This window comes from Rhinoraja longicauda, chromosome 23, assembly GCF_053455715.1.
Source record: "Rhinoraja longicauda isolate Sanriku21f chromosome 23, sRhiLon1.1, whole genome shotgun sequence".
NCBI classification, from domain to species: Eukaryota; Metazoa; Chordata; class Chondrichthyes; order Rajiformes; family Arhynchobatidae; genus Rhinoraja; species Rhinoraja longicauda.
Window position 1 is genome coordinate 35,785,119 of NC_135975.1, and position 16,636 is coordinate 35,801,754.

At 45.2% G+C, this 16,636-nt stretch overlaps 1 protein-coding gene across 3 annotated transcripts in view; it reads right to left on the reverse strand.

The window, feature by feature from the left end:
* The window catches only part of cdk17 (cyclin dependent kinase 17), a 193,499-nt gene that overhangs the window by 112,595 nt on the left and 64,268 nt on the right, over positions 1–16,636 (reverse strand). The gene's annotated exons all lie outside the window — the stretch shown is intronic.

Genomic DNA, 16,636 nt, shown 5'->3' on the forward strand with positions numbered 1-16,636 from the left:
AATTTAAGTATCTTTGCTTCAGTTATGTTTCCAACCTCACCCTATTCAAGACTCCAAACAAGGTTATGCCAAGATTACATGACTGACAAAGTGAACAATCATTTCAAAATGTAATTCAGCGTGAACATGACTGATCGTCCTTATAATCTTTGCTGGCCTGCATGCATCTCTTTCAACTAAAAGACACAATTTTTTCATGGATCCATATCAAGCAATCATCTCTATAACTGCAATTGTAGTCATGCTTTACCCATCTTCATTGTTTGTACAGTAGCCCGTGCTAACACCATCTTGTAGGATGAAATCAGATCGGAGAAATGGGATTATTCTTTGGTAAAACAAGATTAAAGGGGAAATGTAATAGGATGTGCTCAAATTAATAATGGGTTTAGGTAGAGAAACAAGCAGAAGCTTTGTTCCAGTTGCAGGATCAATAATCAAATTTAAGTTACTCAGCAAACAAAAACTTTTGAAAAGAAACGTATTATGTGAATGAATGCTGTGAGCAGATTCAAAATTTGAAAAAGGGAACTGATTTGAAAGGGAATGAACACTACAGGGCCTGGGGAAAGTGAAGGGAAGAAAAACTAACTAGATAGATTTTGTAAACAAGATGAATGGAATCATTTTATGCCACATCATTCCATGGTTCCATGGTCAGGAAAAACTTTTTTTTTAAAGTATCACTATTCCCAAATGCACATAAACATTTAATCTAAATGTTTAAAAACATATTTTATGTCTGACCACATAAATTAACTGTGGCAGAAAATTGAAGTTTAACAAGCAGAATATACTAGTGGGCATTTTGTACAGCTCCAGATTTCAATTAATACAGAAATACAATCCTAAAAAGATGCTGCTCACTGTTATTCTGTACCTATAATTCTTAACTTGAAATCCAAATATTATTTTCTCATCAGATTTGCTAATGCTTCCAAAATCTGTCATAAGCATCCTCTGGATGATAAGCAAGGAGGACTGCCAAGGAGATCAATAAGATAATCTTTAACTATTCTTGATGTGACTGATCTAGCTTCAGTAATAATAAATTTATAACCAGGATGTCGTACTATAATTCTGAAAAAAAGCTGTTGCTGCCTTTGATGCCATCCATGAGGAATCCAAGCTGTCAATAAAAGCTGTCTTTTCTTTAAAGATAATTTGGCTTCTCCCTATTCTCTTACGTTTGAAACACATTCATTTGACCCTATGAAGTCAGCACTAATTTTGAATCCCAGTGGAGTTGTGCTTCATTATTCAACCACTTGAACATTATATTCATTATCATTATCAGCCCCTTTGTTAGCTTCGAACTTTAACCAATTTGTCAGTCAGCACTAATATTGGTTTTGGGAGAAATGAAAAATTTGCAAAACACAATACACAATATAGTTTACCCGAGAAATTATTTATATGAAGAAAATATAATTTATACTTGAATGAGATCCATTTAAAATTCATGCACTAAGATCAAAATGCACAAATACAAACAGCAATTGCCAAATGTTTCCGGCATTGTACTTTAACATTTCTAAAATCCAGCTATTGTGTACAAATTAAGAACCAAATTCTAAATTTCCAATTTAATCATCTCTCTTATTCTCTCTCCATATCAAATGAAGTGAATATTAATTGATTCATACCAAACAAAGTCAAAAATGTACACATAGATTTCACATTTAGTCATTTGGATACAACAAACCAATGCATATCAGCAAAAAGGTCTGTATAGTTGAACAGAATTTCAACATTTAGCAGGAAGTGCAAAATTTATGGCAAACTAGACCAAGTGGACCCATTGGGCCCAAACCTCTTCTGCATTGGTGCAGCACTCTCTCCTCCCACCTCCCCCTCACTCCCTCCCCCTCAACCCCCCCTTACTTATCCTCCCTTCTCCTCCCCCCTCCCTCCACCCCACTCCCTCCCTAGGAGATAGATTTAAACTTTAAAATGTGAATAACTTTAAAAATATAACACCGATTTCAATGAAACTTCTTCCATTAGCACCAAATGGTGGTGAGTAAGGTGGGCCTAAAATTGTCGCGCTATCGTGTACCGTTTTAGCTGTAGTTCAGGATCAAACAAACAAACAAATGAGAGTTGTAGTATATAGATGCTGAAAGTGATGATTGAATGTATAACTCACAACAACTTTTAAGACAAGATGTCAGACAAGCCGCTGTCCCCAAATTATGGAACACTTTTGGAGGACAGGTTAACCAGCATGAAACCTTGTTCCCCTCAGGAAGAATGGCCACATCTGCCCAATGTCTGTATTGATCGTTCAGTTGTAGTCATGCAGGGCCCCTGCATAAAAATACCATGGAAAAGCAGTAAATGGTGAACTAATAGTGGATTTCACCTAAATGGGCTGTCTTCGGAGTTGCAACCAAACTATCAAACTCACTACTGTAGAATGGTGATGAAACCTTTAAGTTTTTAAGTTAAGTTGCACTGAATACTTTGGTTCCCTGTGAATTGCTAACAATGTTGCTGCAGCACAATGCTGACTCCCAAAGCTCCAAATCATCACAGATAGAATATGCTCACCAGCTGAGTCTGACACCAGAAATATCAACTCAAGTTTCAAAATTTGCACAATTTGAACAGATTTATCACATTTCTGCAATTATGCCCAAAGAGAGCGAAAATGCCAAATTTCTCAGGCACAAGCTTTCTCTCGATGGTAGACCCTTTGGATTCTTTAGTTCTTGACCAAAATTTGTTTAGAGAAGGTACTGAAAATATCAAAGACAGGCATAGTTGCAAGGTGAGAGGGACAAAGTTTCAAGGAAATGTTCAGTTTATATTTTACACAGTGCCTGGTATGTGCTACCAGTGATGTTATTGGAGGCAGATACAGAAGTGGCGTTACAAGAGGACGTGGATATTTAGGGAATGGAAAGAAATGGATCAGGTGCAGGTAGAGGATATTATTTCAACTTGATATCATGTTCAGCATGGACATTGTGAGTCAAACGGACTGTTCCTGTGATGTACTGTTCTGTGCTCTAAACAATTAATTGCTTCATCCTGATCAAAAACACTATTCGATAGCAAAGAATAGCATTTAGCGACAAAGTTTGATGACTTGAATATTAAAGCAATAAAAATTATAGGAAACTATTATCACATTGGCCCAACCCCAACTCGTTCTGATGGTCACCTACACCTATGCAGCCTAATTCAAAGCCGATTACTCCACATTTATAACAATCCTCATGCAAACCCGTATCATATTCAAGAAAAGTCCAAGCTGAAGCTGCATTGAAAATCTGGCATTCAAAATCCTTGGAACAATCACCAAAGAACTTTATTGAATTATATATAACACATACATCCAAAATGTGTCACTTAAGGATACACAACTCAAAAATGTTTTTGCCTCCATAATCAATCAAGATTAGGAAATGAATCAGTCCACTGAATAGCTTTGTCAGAATAACCAGACTTAAAAATGCTATGGATAATTCATTCATATGGGACGCAATTATACTTTGGTAGACAGCAGCTGTTATTGCAGAAAAGCATCATGCTACTACCACTGAAAGATACTGAAATAAAATAGAAACCATCTGTGCCTTCTCTTTGCCAAATATCGAGTGTTGGTATATTTAGGCTTAATTGGTGATATAGATCTTCAGTCTCTATGCTTACCCATATCAATCCCTGCTCAGCCAGCATCCACCAGGGATGAATGTCAGGACCTGCAATTGGTCTCAATAGCTCATCAGAAACTACAAGCTGTCTGACCCTCTTGCCTCCTGATCTGCCATGGCCAAGGCAACTTCAAAGTAGTGCAGCTAGAGCTTTCCACAGTAGAATTGAATTGAATTGAATAAATTTTATTAGCCAAGTATGTATACATACAAGGAATTTGCCTTGGTGCATTGCTCACACATAACACGATATACAGTAGACAATTAAAGATAGAACATTATAATTTAAACGTGTGAAGAATAAAATAAAATACCAGAGCAAAAGAAGGCTACTTTGCCTGTTGAGTAGAGCTACTGCTCGTGGGAAAAAAAGCTGTTTCTATGTTTGGCCGTGGGGGCTTTGACAGTCTGGAGTCACTTCCCAGAGGGAAGTACTTCAAAGAGTTTGTGGCCAAGGTGAGAGGGGTCAGAGATGATCTTAGCCACTTGCTTCCTGGCCCTTGCAGTGTACAGTTCGTCGATGGGGGGGGAAGGTTGCAGCCAACAACCTTCCCAGCTGATCAACAGTTCAACAGTTCAACAGAGCTTTATTTGTCATTCGGTACCAAGGTACCGAACGAAATTACATAGCAGTCATACACAAAAAAGAACACACGACACATGACCCCAACACAAACGTCCATCACAGTGACTCCAAACACCCCCTCACTGTGATGGAGGCAACAAAACTTCCACTCTCTTCCCCACGCCCACGGACAGACAGCTCGTCCCCGCACAGTCCCCGCAAGGGGATGGAAGTCCCCCCGGCCGAGTGAGCTGCAGAACGGTGAGCTGCAGCCTCCGGATGTTATGCTTGGTGGCTGAGCCAACCCAGGACATGATGGAGAAGGTGAGGACAGACTCTATGATGGCAGTATAAAACTGGATCATCATTGCCTGTGGCAGATTGTCTCAGCTGCCGCTGGAAGTACATCCTCTGTTGGGCCTTTTTGACAGTGGAGTCGATGGTGGCCTCCCATTTAAGATCCCTGGAGATGATGGTTCCAAGGAACTTAAATGACTCCACAGATGTGACTGTGGTGTTGTTGATGGTGAGTGGGGGGAGGGGATGCTCTCCTAAAGTCTACAATCAATTCCACTGTCTTAAGAGCATTGAGCTCCAGGTTGCTGCGATGACACCAGGACGCCAGCTGTGTCACTTCCTGTCTGTAGGCAGATTCCTCCCCATCCTGGATCAGTCCAATCAGGGTAGTGTCATCCACAAACTTGAGAAGCTTGACCGAGGAGTCTGTGGAGGTGCAGTCGTTGGTGTGGAGAGAGTAAAGGAGAGGGAAGAGTACGCAGCCTTGCGGTGCTCCTATGCGGAGGATCAGTGGGTCCGAGATGTGCTTTCCCATCCTCACATGCTGCTTCCTGTCTGTCAGGAAGTTGGTGATCCACTGACAGGGAGGTTCAGGCACAGTCAACTGGGAGAGTTTGGAGTGTAGTAGCTCTGGTACAATGGTGTTAAATGCAGAGCAAAAGTCCACAAACAAAATCCTTGCACAGGTCCCCTGGCGGTCTTGGTGCTGGAGGATGAAGTGCAGGCCTGGGTTGACTGCGTCATCCACTGATCTATTGGCCTGGTATGCAAACTGCAGGTTGTCCAGCAGGGGGATTGCAATATTTTTCAGGTGGGCCAGCACGTCCTTCAAGGGTTTTCATGATTACAGTACGTTGTTGGTACTGACCAGTATGGTCAGTATGTTGAGCATGCCACACTTTAAAACGATCAATTCCGGGAATTTGGTATCAGACACTCCCTAATGAACTCTGTCACCGAAAGTCATTGCCAGACAGATAGCAAAACAGATTTGTGAACATGCTCAAAACATACTCACCGACTCCTGGAAATCTCTGTCCATGATCATTTGAAGTGGGGAAGGAACTGTAGGGATAATATTGGGAACCTCAAGTTCATATATCAGGATTACAAAAACCTGAACTAGCAGCAGAGAGAGTATAACACCTCAAACTACTCACCCCATTAAGCACTTTTGAGCACATATGGAAGTGCATTTGGTTCCCACATTAGCCTCGTCAGCCACCTCAGAACCCATAAAACAAGAGGGACTACCCAAGAAGAGAACCACATCACATCTTGCAAAAACCTATTCATCTCCAAATATTTAAAAAAGCCAGAAATATTAATTCTGTTCTCTCTACTAATGCTGAGCATATGCCTGGTGTGTGCTCAAAACACTTGGGTTTCATTTGCATATTTAATGGATCAGGTAGGCGAGATGTGTGCGGGAACCAAATGCTATTTCTGATTAATACATTCTGCATTTCAGTGAAAACAATTTTCTTTGCAGATGTACAAAACAACAGGGAATTTAGACACCACCTTCAGAAAATCTGTACAACACATTATAAATCTCCTGTGGTAAAAGTGTGCTAATAGTCCAGTCTCCACAATGGACATAATTTCAAAATTAGGTATTCATGCATGCAAGAATTTGTGAGAGATTCCCAGTGGTGCTCAAATAAAGAACAGAGAACAGTACAGAAGGCAATCAGCAGCCAATTCAACTCACTCCACTCCACATTACATTAAAACCCCATTGCAACACTTCTTCTGCAAATGCTAGATAGAGGATCACACATCTCACCTGCAGCACTGAAGACATGCGCTCCAGAGGCATCTGCACCTATAGCCAAATTGTTCCAATACAGTTATATCACTGGTATTTTTTTATGGCAATGAGGAAAATATGTTGTTCACAAAACCCAGCAAATTCAATCTCACTATTTATCACCCAGCCTATTTCCAATCATCAGGAAAGTGATGGAATTTGTTATCAACAATATTATCAAGCTACACTTACTCTCCAATGCCAAATTGGGTTTCGGAGTACTAATCGTTGCCAGCTCTCAACTCAACCCTGGCCAAATAGGCAAAATCCAAAAGGGAGATCAGAGTGAATAATCTTGACATCCAGGTAGCACTTGACCATGTCCAGCATCAAATTAAAGCTGAAGTCAGTCAGTAAAGGTCTGGAGAGCAGCAGCAGGAGCAAGGACGACCATTGGCTGAAAGAAAGTAAGTGTGAATCACAGATAAAAGTCCGTTTAAAAAAGAGCGCCAAAGGGACGCTAACAGGCATTCAGTGAAGCGCATACCTCCAAGTTCGTCAGAGGAGGGCAGGATAGGAGTGAGTGTGGGGATTGGCTCAGCAATTAAATTAGGAGCTTGGTAATACAATACAATACAATACAATATATCTTTATTGTCATTGTACCCAGGGGTACAACGAGATTGGGAATGCGCCTCCCATACGACAAATTGGCCAATTAGGCAATTTAGTGACTGATATAAACAAGGCTTGCACAAGGGTTGCGGCCCTGTCGAGTGAAGTGCCCTGCGAGAAAAGTGTGAGTCTTTGGCTCTGTGAGAAAAGTGCGTGTCTTTGGCTGCGAGTCTTCGGTGTGGAGGTTACACTTGTTTTTGAGCCTGATTTGTTTTTACACATTAAAGTAATGGCCGATATGTTGGTGCAGTGTGTTTCCTGCAGGATGTGGGAAGGTAGGGACACCGCTGGAGCTTCTGGGAGCTACACCTGCAAGAACTGTGTCCAGGTGCGGCTCCTGAATGGACGTGTGGTGGAGTTGGAAAAGCAGCTGGATGACCTCAGGGCCATCCGGGAATGCGAGAGTTTCCTGGACTGGACCTACTGTGAGGCTGTCATGCCAAGGGTCCAGGTCGAGCGAAGGTGGGAGACCTTTTCAGGGGGAAGCAAAGGTGGACTACAGGAGACCCCGGTGGCTGTGCCTATTGCAAACAGGTACACCCTCTTGGGAGCTGTCGGGGCAGAAGACGCTTCCAGTCCGAGCAGCGAACAGGTCGGTGGCTCAAATCCAGGCAAGGAGACTCGACCGGGGAGACCGAAGTCAGGAAGAGCCATAGTAGTGGGTGACTCCATTGTCCGAGGTACGGAAAGTAGGTTCTGTGGTGGCAGGGGGGACTTGAGGATGGTCCGTTGCCGCCCGGGTGCCAGGGTTCAAGACGTCACTTCAGAACATCCTAGCGAGGGAAGGCGATCAACTGGAAGTAGTTGTGCACGTGGGCCCGAACGACATCTGGAAGAAGAGGAAGGAGATACTGCAACATGAGTTGCGAGAGTTAGGAAGACGACTGAGAAGTGGGACGTCGAGGGTGGTTATCTCTGGATTGCTACCTGTACCTCGTGCTGGTGAGGGCAGGAACAGGGAGATCGGGGATATGAATGTATGGCTGAGGGGCTGGTGCAGGGGGCAGGGGTTTAGATTTCTAGACCACCGGGATCTCTTCTGGGGTAGGGGTGACCTGTACAAAAGGGACGGGTTACACCTGAACAGCAGGGGGACCAACATTCTGACAGGTAGGTTTGCTAGTGCTACACGTGTGGGTTTAAACTAAGTAGTGGGGGGGTGGGGTTGACAAATTGGGAATATGAAGATGGAGTTAAAGGGGAAGCGAATAGAGGAGAAATTGCAAAGGACTCTCGAATAAATGGGAAGGAAAGTTCCAGATAGGATAAGAGAGTATGGTCAGGGCCAATGGTGTGAGAGAGGAGGTGAATACCGAAGTTAAAGTGTTGTATTTAAATGCGCAAAGTATAAAAAATAAAGTAGATGAGCTTGAGGCTCAGTTAGACATTGGCAACTATGATGTTGTGGGAATTACAGAGACATGGCTGCAAGAGGACCAGGGCTGGGAACTGAATATTCAGGGGTACACAACGTATAGAAAAGACAGACAGGTGGGCAGAGGGGGTGGGGTCGCTCTGTTGGTGAGGAATGATATTCACTCCCTTCAAGGGGTGACATAGAATCAGGAGATGTAGAATCAGTATGGATTGAAATGAGGAATTGTAAGGGTAAAAAGACCCTAATGGGAGTTATCTACAGGCCCCCAAACAGTAGCCTCGACATAGGGTGCAAGTTTTAATCAAGGGTTAAAATTGGCATGTCGCAAATGTAATGCTACGGTGGTTATGGGAGATTTCAACATGCAGGTAGACTGGGAAAATCAGGTTGGTAAGGACCCCAGGAAAGGGAGTTTGTGGAGTGCCTCTGAGGTGGATTCTTAGAACAGCTTGTACTGGAGCCTACCAGGGAGAAGGCAATTTTGGATTTAGTGTTGTGTAATGAACCTGATCTGATAAGGGAACTCAAGGTAAAAGAGCCATTAGGAGGCAGTGAGCATAATATGATAAGTTTTACTCTACAAATTGAGAGGGAGAAGGGAAAATCAGAAGTGTCAGTATTACAGTATAGCAAAGGGGATTACAGAGGCATGAGGCAGGAGCTGACCAGATTTGACTGGAAGGAGGCCCTAGCAGGGAAGACGGTGGAACAGCAATGGCAGGCATTCCTGGGAATAATGCAGAAGTTGCAGGATCAATTTATCCCAAAGAGGAGGAAAGATTCTAAGGGGAGTAAGAGGCACCCGTGGCTGACAAGGGAAGTCAAGGACAGCATAAAAATAAAAGAGAAGAGGTATAACATAGCAAAGAAGAGTGGGAAGCTAAAGGATTGGGACTCTTTTAAAGAGCAACAGAAGATAACTAAAAGGAAATACGGGGAGAAAAGATGAGGTATTAGGGTAAGCTAGCCAATAATATAAAGGAGGATAGTAAAAGCTTTTTTAGGTATGTGAAGAGGAAAAAAATAGTCAAGGCAAATGTGGGTCCCTTGAAGACAGAAGCAGGGGAATTTATTATGGGGAACATGGAAATGGCAGACGAGTTGAACCGGTACTTTGGATCAGTCTTCACTAAGGAAGATACAAGCAATCTCCCAGATGTACTAGTGGACAGAGGTCTTGGGGTAAAGGACGAACTGAAGGAAATTCACATTAGGCAGGAAATGGTGTTGGGTAGACTGATGGGACTGAAGGCTGATAAATCCCCAGGGCCTGATGGTCTGCACCCCTGGGTACTTAAGGAAGTGGCTCTAGAAATCGTGGACGCATTGGTGATCATTTTCCAATGTTCTATAGATTCAGGATCAGTTCCTGTGGATTGGAGGGTAGCTAATGTTATCCCACTTTTTAAGAAAGGAGGGAGAGAGAAAACGGGAAATTATAGACAGTTAGTCTGACATCAGTGGTGGGGAAGATGCTGGAGTCAATTATAAAAGACGAAATTGCGGAGCATTTGGATAGCAGTAACAGGATCGTTATCTGAATGGTGTCAAGTTAAGAAAAGGGGACGTACAACAAGATCTGGGTGTCCAAGTGCATCAGTCACTGAAGGAAGCATGCAGGTACAGCAGGCAGTGAAGAAAGCCAATGGAATGTTGGCCTTCATAGCAAGAGGAGTTGAGTATAGGAGCAAAGAGGTCCTTCTGCAGTTGTACAGGGCCCTAGTGAGACCGCACCTGGAGTACTGTGTGCAGTTTTGGTCTCCAAATGTGAGGAAGGTTATTCGTGCTATTGAGGGTATGCAACGTAGGTTTACTAGGTTAATTCCCAGGATGGCGGGACTGTCAAAGACTGGAGCGACTAGGCTTGTATACACTGGAATTTAGAAGGATGAGAGGGGATCTTATCGAAATATATAAGATTATTAAGGGGTTGGACACATTAGAGGTAGGAAACATGTCGGTAACAAGATTGAAATCGCCTATACGCAAAGGCGGCCATTTTAGTAGGCAAAACCAGCCGTCGCATTGCATCTCGCAGTGTAATCGGTGTTGTGGGAGAACAGTATGTGTGATGATGAAACCATTAAAATGCAGAAAATAAAAAAAATTTAAAAAAATTGCATCTCACAAGAGCAACTGCCTCACAGCTCCAGAGACCCAGGTTTGATCCTGACCTCAGGTGCTGTCTGTGTGACATTTGCACATTCTCCCTGACCACTTGGGTTTTCATGGAGGCTTCGGTCTTTTCCTCACATCTCAAAGACTAGGGTGCGGGTCCGTTGGTTAATTGCCTTTGTAAATTGTCCCTAGTGTGTGGGTGCGCAAGTGTGATAACATAGAACTATTGTGAAAGGGTGATCAATGGTCGGCGTGGACTCTGGCAGACCGAAGGGCCTGTTTCTATGCTGTATCGTTCAATCAATTCTGATACCATCTGCAATGCATGAATACTCACTGGTGAGTATTCTATTGTCACTCCAAACTAATCATTGCAGATTGTGTCAGGAGGCAAGTCATTATCTAGACCAGTACTGTTCCAACCATATTCAGGAAGCATAGCATCATCATTGACAAGACAACTCCTCAAATGCCACATCTCCATTGTTCTAAACATTCAGTTCTTCCACCACCAATGCAATAGGTGCTCTCAGTTACTCAACATGGCTTATATGACAGCAATTCCCATACCAACGATCTCATGACATTCCTAAATTGTAAGTTGTGAAAGGTGTGGGGGGGGTCTCTCAAAAGGACAGTCTCTAATGTGTTCTTGCCGCCGATGTTTATGTGAATTGTCTAGAGCTTCTAGTCAATAATGACTAAACTCCTGAATCCACAAGGTGTGAAAACGAGACAAAGGGGACAAAGATTAATGAAATTGTAGAGTAATGATTTATGCTAATTTTCTTTGATCTCTTTTTTTTCTCCACCCCTTACACTTCCTTCTCTCTGTATCTCCCTCTCCTCTGACTCAGTCTGAAGAAAGGTGTTGACCCAAAACATCACCAAATCCTTCTATCCTGAGATGCTCCTGTCCCGCTGAGTTACTCCAGCATTTTGTGTCTAACTCACTTCTGCATATTGTCCCAAGTATATAAGAGAGAACTTGTGTACGGGTATTTATTCACAAAATGCTGGAGTAACTCAGCAGGTCAGGCAGCATTTCAGGAGAGAAGAAATGGGTGACGTTTCGGGTCGAGACCCTTATTCAGCATTTTGTGAATAAATACCTTCAATTTGTACCAGCATCTGCAGTTATTTTCTTATACTAGTGTACGGGTGATCATTGGTCAACGTGAACTCGGTGGGCTGAATGGCCTGCCTCCACACTCCATCTCTAAACGAAAGCACGGGGCTCATGTTGTCGACCTCCCCGTGGTGAGCCCTGTCAACTGACCTCAGTCAGGCGAGCGACAGACAGCAGAAGGAGAAAAATAGCTTGCAGCCCAAATGCAACCTCAGTCGCTGCAGCTTGGCGCCAACCCGGACGGAGCATGTGCCCTTCTGAGGGCGGGCACCTATGGATGTCGAATCGGATGGCATCACCCTGCTGCAGCTGAATGCGGAAGGCCTCACCAAGGCAAAGACCACCATCATTGAACATCTGCTACGGACCCACAAAGTCACTGCAATCCTGCTCCAAGAGACTCACAAAAGTGACAGCTCCCATCTGAAGATCCCTGCTTATACCCTGGCTGCCTACACCGAGAGCCACACCCACGGGATTGCCACTTTTGTAAGGAACACAGCAAAATGGAAAGCGTTTGCAACGTCCCCTCCTGACTCCGACGTGGAATGGGCGGCAACGCAAGTCGAAGGTTTCACTGTCATCAATGTATACAAGCCACCTTCTACCAGGCTTCACAAAGACTCCATCCCGCCTTTGGTTCGCCCTGCATGTACGCTGGAGACTTCAATTGCCACAGCACCACCTGGGGCTACCGTTCAACTAACCCAGATGGCGCTGCACTAGAAGATTGGGCCTCAGCTACTGGCGTTCAACTCCTGTATGACCCAAAACAACTGGACAGCTTACGCTCTGGCAGGTGGAACAACACTACCAACCCTGACTTGGCTTTTGCAAACCTGAATGGACCATCGCCACACCATATCACCCTGGATCACTTCACAAAATCACAAAATCGTCCATCTCTGATTATTCCAGACAACCCCATTGAGCCAGTCCCAACCAAACCTGCGGATCGACAGCCTTCCCACCCCCACCCCTACCAACCTGGACAATGCCTACTCAACCCTCTGCAAACTCCTCATCCCCACCCTCACCCCCACCAACCCGGACAATGCATACTCAGCCCTCTGCAAACTCCTCATCAGTGCAGCAAAGAGTTCCATTCCTCGCGGCTATCATACCCGGTACATCCCCACATGGGACAAAGAGTGTGACGCATGCTACGACGCATTCCTGTACGCTGAACCAGGCGAAGAGGCTGCCTCCAAGGCTGCGGAACTGACAAACTACCTTGACAAGAAGCGCAGAGAGTGGTGGGAAGAGACAATCCAAGGAATCGGCTTCACACACTCTAGTACGGTGGGGTGGAAGACCTTCAATCGCCTCACCGGTCGAAGAACCCGCCCAAAGCATTGCCCTTTCACGGCCAACTCCATCGCCACCAGCTCCTGGCCAATGGCCACTCCAAAGACGCAGACAAGAACCATACTCGTTCTGTCAAACAGGAATCCACTAACCTTTGGAAAGCTCTAGGCACTGATGGGCACCTGTCAGCACCCTTTTCCTCTGCAGAACTTTCTTCTGTCATCTCTCAACTGAAATGTGGAAAACCTCAGGGTCCTGATAACATCCCTCCAGAATTCCTGAAACACTGGAATTCCGAAATGCCTGGTCTGGCTCGTGAGTTTTACTCCTCTTGCCTCATTGGTCAGTCCATTCCGAAGATCTGACGGAAAGCCACCGTCATTGCGCTACCAAAACCAAACAAGCCTGCGGACGACCCAAGGAATTATCGGCCCATCTCACTCCTGTGTCCCGTACAAGCTCCTCGAACGGCTTCTCCTGGTCCGGCTCGATCCAATCGTGACCCTCAACTACCCGCTGAACAATCTGGATTTCGGCGTGGACGCTGCACCACCCACCAAATTCTCAAGCTGACCAACGACATCGAAGACAGTTTTGAAAAGGGTCACAAGGCAGGCATCACACTGGTGGACCTCACCGCCGCCTTTGATACTGTGTGGCACCAGGGCCTGATCTTGAAGCTGCTCCGAACCACCCCTGACCGTCATTTAGTGCAGTTCCTTGCCAACATGCTTGCCAACTGCAGTTTTGTACTCAAGACCAGCGAGGGACAATCTAGCCGACTGCGACGTCGAAGAAACTGAGTCCCCCAAGGTACTGGCCCCCATGCTCTTCCACCTCTATATCAGCGATCTGCCACGCACGACCTCGCACCAGTATGGATACGCAGATGACTTGGCCCTACTGTACTCGGACAGGAGTTGGTCAAATGTTGAGGATGTGCTCTCGGCGGATACGGAACTTGTCGAGGGCTACCTTAAGACCTGGAGACTAAAACTGAGTGTGGCAAAAACCACCACAATGGCCTTTCACCTGAACAACAAGGAAGCTCAATGCCAGCTAACTGTCACCCTCAATGGGTCACCCCTACCCTACAACCCATTTCCTACATACCTCGGGGTGAAACTAGATCGACAGCTGACCTACAAGCAACACCTGGAAGCTCTCCGTGCTAAAGTCTCGGCACGGAACAACCTCCTGCGTTGCTTGGCCGGATCGTCATGGGGCGCCAGGACATCTACTCTTCAAATCAGTGCTCTTGCGGAGTACGCCGCCCCAGCATGGTGCCGCAGCGCTCATACTAGCAAGCTAGACGCCACCCTCAACGACACCATGCGGATCATCACTGGCTGCCTACGCCCTACTCCGACGGATCTCCTGCCGGTGCTCGCAGGTATTGCACCCGCCAAGCTTCGCAGAGTTCTTCACTCATAGGCTGGTGTGCAGCCTTTGCACCACCTCGCCCAGGATCCACAGCCCTTTCTCCCGTCATGCAGCGACCGTCTGTGGCTCCGGTTTCAACATACTAGGAGCATGGAGAACCAGCTGGGAACAGACATCGCGACCTCCTCAATTCACTGTCGCACCGAACACCGCAGCCCCAACCGGTTCGGACATGCCCCGCAAAGAGTGGGTCACCCTGAACCGGCTCCGCTCAGGGGTCGGCCGGTTCAACGCCAACATGCATCGTCGGGGGTTTCATTCATCAGCAGCCTGCGTGTGTGGAGCAGACCAGCAAACAGCGCAGCACGTCATGTTCAACTGCACTGTCCTCCGTCCCCCTGGTGGAGGGGTAGACCTCACGGCCCTCGACAACAGCACATTGCACTGACTACAGCGCCTGGAGGGCGTTACATAATTTTTGTTGCCTCAAACGCAAGAAGAAGAACGAAAGCACCTCTCGGAGGGGGCTTGGTAATATTAAAACCAGTAATCCCCACCACCGAGTAATGACGGCAGGCACATGGGACCACCACCTGCACATTATCAAACCACATACTGTACTGTCAGACAATATTTCTCCATTTCTTCATTGTCACTAGAACTCCCTAGCAGTGTTCAGAGGTGTTTCCACCACCTCCTCCAGGGCAATAAATGAATTCCTTGCCAGCATGAACCATTAAAAATGGCATTCCAGATTTGCTGGCTGACTGACCACCATAACCATCTGTGATATCCTGAAAGACATATTTTTGATCCAAGGAACCTAGGGTAGTACCTCAGAAATGTTAGTTTCCGGCTGTTGATTGGATCCTCCTGAGTTGTTAAAACAAAACCCAATGTAGTCCTGTGCACCACTTCCACTAGAGACTCCAAACCATTATTATTTCTAATTTCCATGCAAATCATATACTTCTGGTTAAATCTGGACTCTTCCAGTTACATCATATTTGATGCGAGCTTCTCGGTCTGCCAAGCATTTTGCTATGGCCTCTAAACCATCTCTCATCAAACTGCTTACCCAAGTCTCAGACGCAGAATTTGTGAGCAAACTTGATTTCTAGGAAGCTCAAACCTCTTCTATTCTTGCAGACTGGCCTTGCATTTAGTCTCTCACCGCACACAGATCCCATATTTAAAATACCCTGCACAATACGCCAAAGTGTATTCTTTGCTGTTGTGTTGCTTATTATGTACTGTCAGCTAGATGGAATTCATAGCTACCCAGTATGAAAAATGCATCCAGACAGGTAACGGTAAAAGGTAAAAGGCAAATAGCAAACGCACGCCCTCTCACTCCAAATTGCAAATGTGAAGAGGATGTAGAGTAACGGTCGAGACAAAATGAAGAATTAGGAAGTGCATATCATCTCCATGACCTTTGCGATTGCTGCACTTCTACTCTTTTCTCAGGCAAGATGCGTCAACTTCTGCTGCAAGTGAAAGTTTTATGAAATAAATGTTCCGATGTGCCTTGAAGTGGGTGCCAATACTGAACAGATCACAACACATTGGAGTGTTGGAAGACTGGCTGCCTCCCTGAAGGATTACTGACAAATTTCTTTGCCAGCCAGGATGGTTTGATAGCGATTGCTTTCGGACAAATTATACGAATCTGTACCATGGACTTCGTAAGACGCTAGATTTGTTATGAGTGTGAGATTTGATGATGTACTGACTAACCCTAATCATGTCATGTTGTGGAAATTGTGTGACTTCCTCCCTGGCTTTTGGCCAATTCGTTACTGTTTTTGTTTTGGTACAATCTCTTCCCTTTGAATCTTGTTTAACATATATAATATAATAACATATAATAACTACAGCATGGAAACAGGCCTGTCCGGCCCTACCAGTCCACGCCGACCATTCTCCCTGACCAAGTCTCATCTACCTGCACTCAGACCATAACCCTCTAATCCCCTCTTATCCATATACCTATCCAATTTACTCTTAAATAATAAAATCGAGCCAGCCTCCACCACTTCCACCGGAAGCCCATTCCATACAGCCACAACCCTCTGAGTAAAGAAGTTCCCCCTCATGTTACCCCTAAACCTTTGTCCCTCAATTCTGAAGCTATGTCCCCTTGTTGGAATCTTCCCCACTCTCAAAGGGAAAAGCCTACCCACGTCAACTCTGTCCGTCCCTCTCAAAATTTTAAAAACCTCTATCAAGTCCCCCCTCAACCTTCTACGCTCCAAAGAATAAAGACCCAACCTGTTCAACCTCTCTCTGTAGCCTAAGTGCTGAAACCCAGGCAACATTCTAGTAAATCTCCTCTGTACCCTCTCCATTTTGTCGACATCCTTCC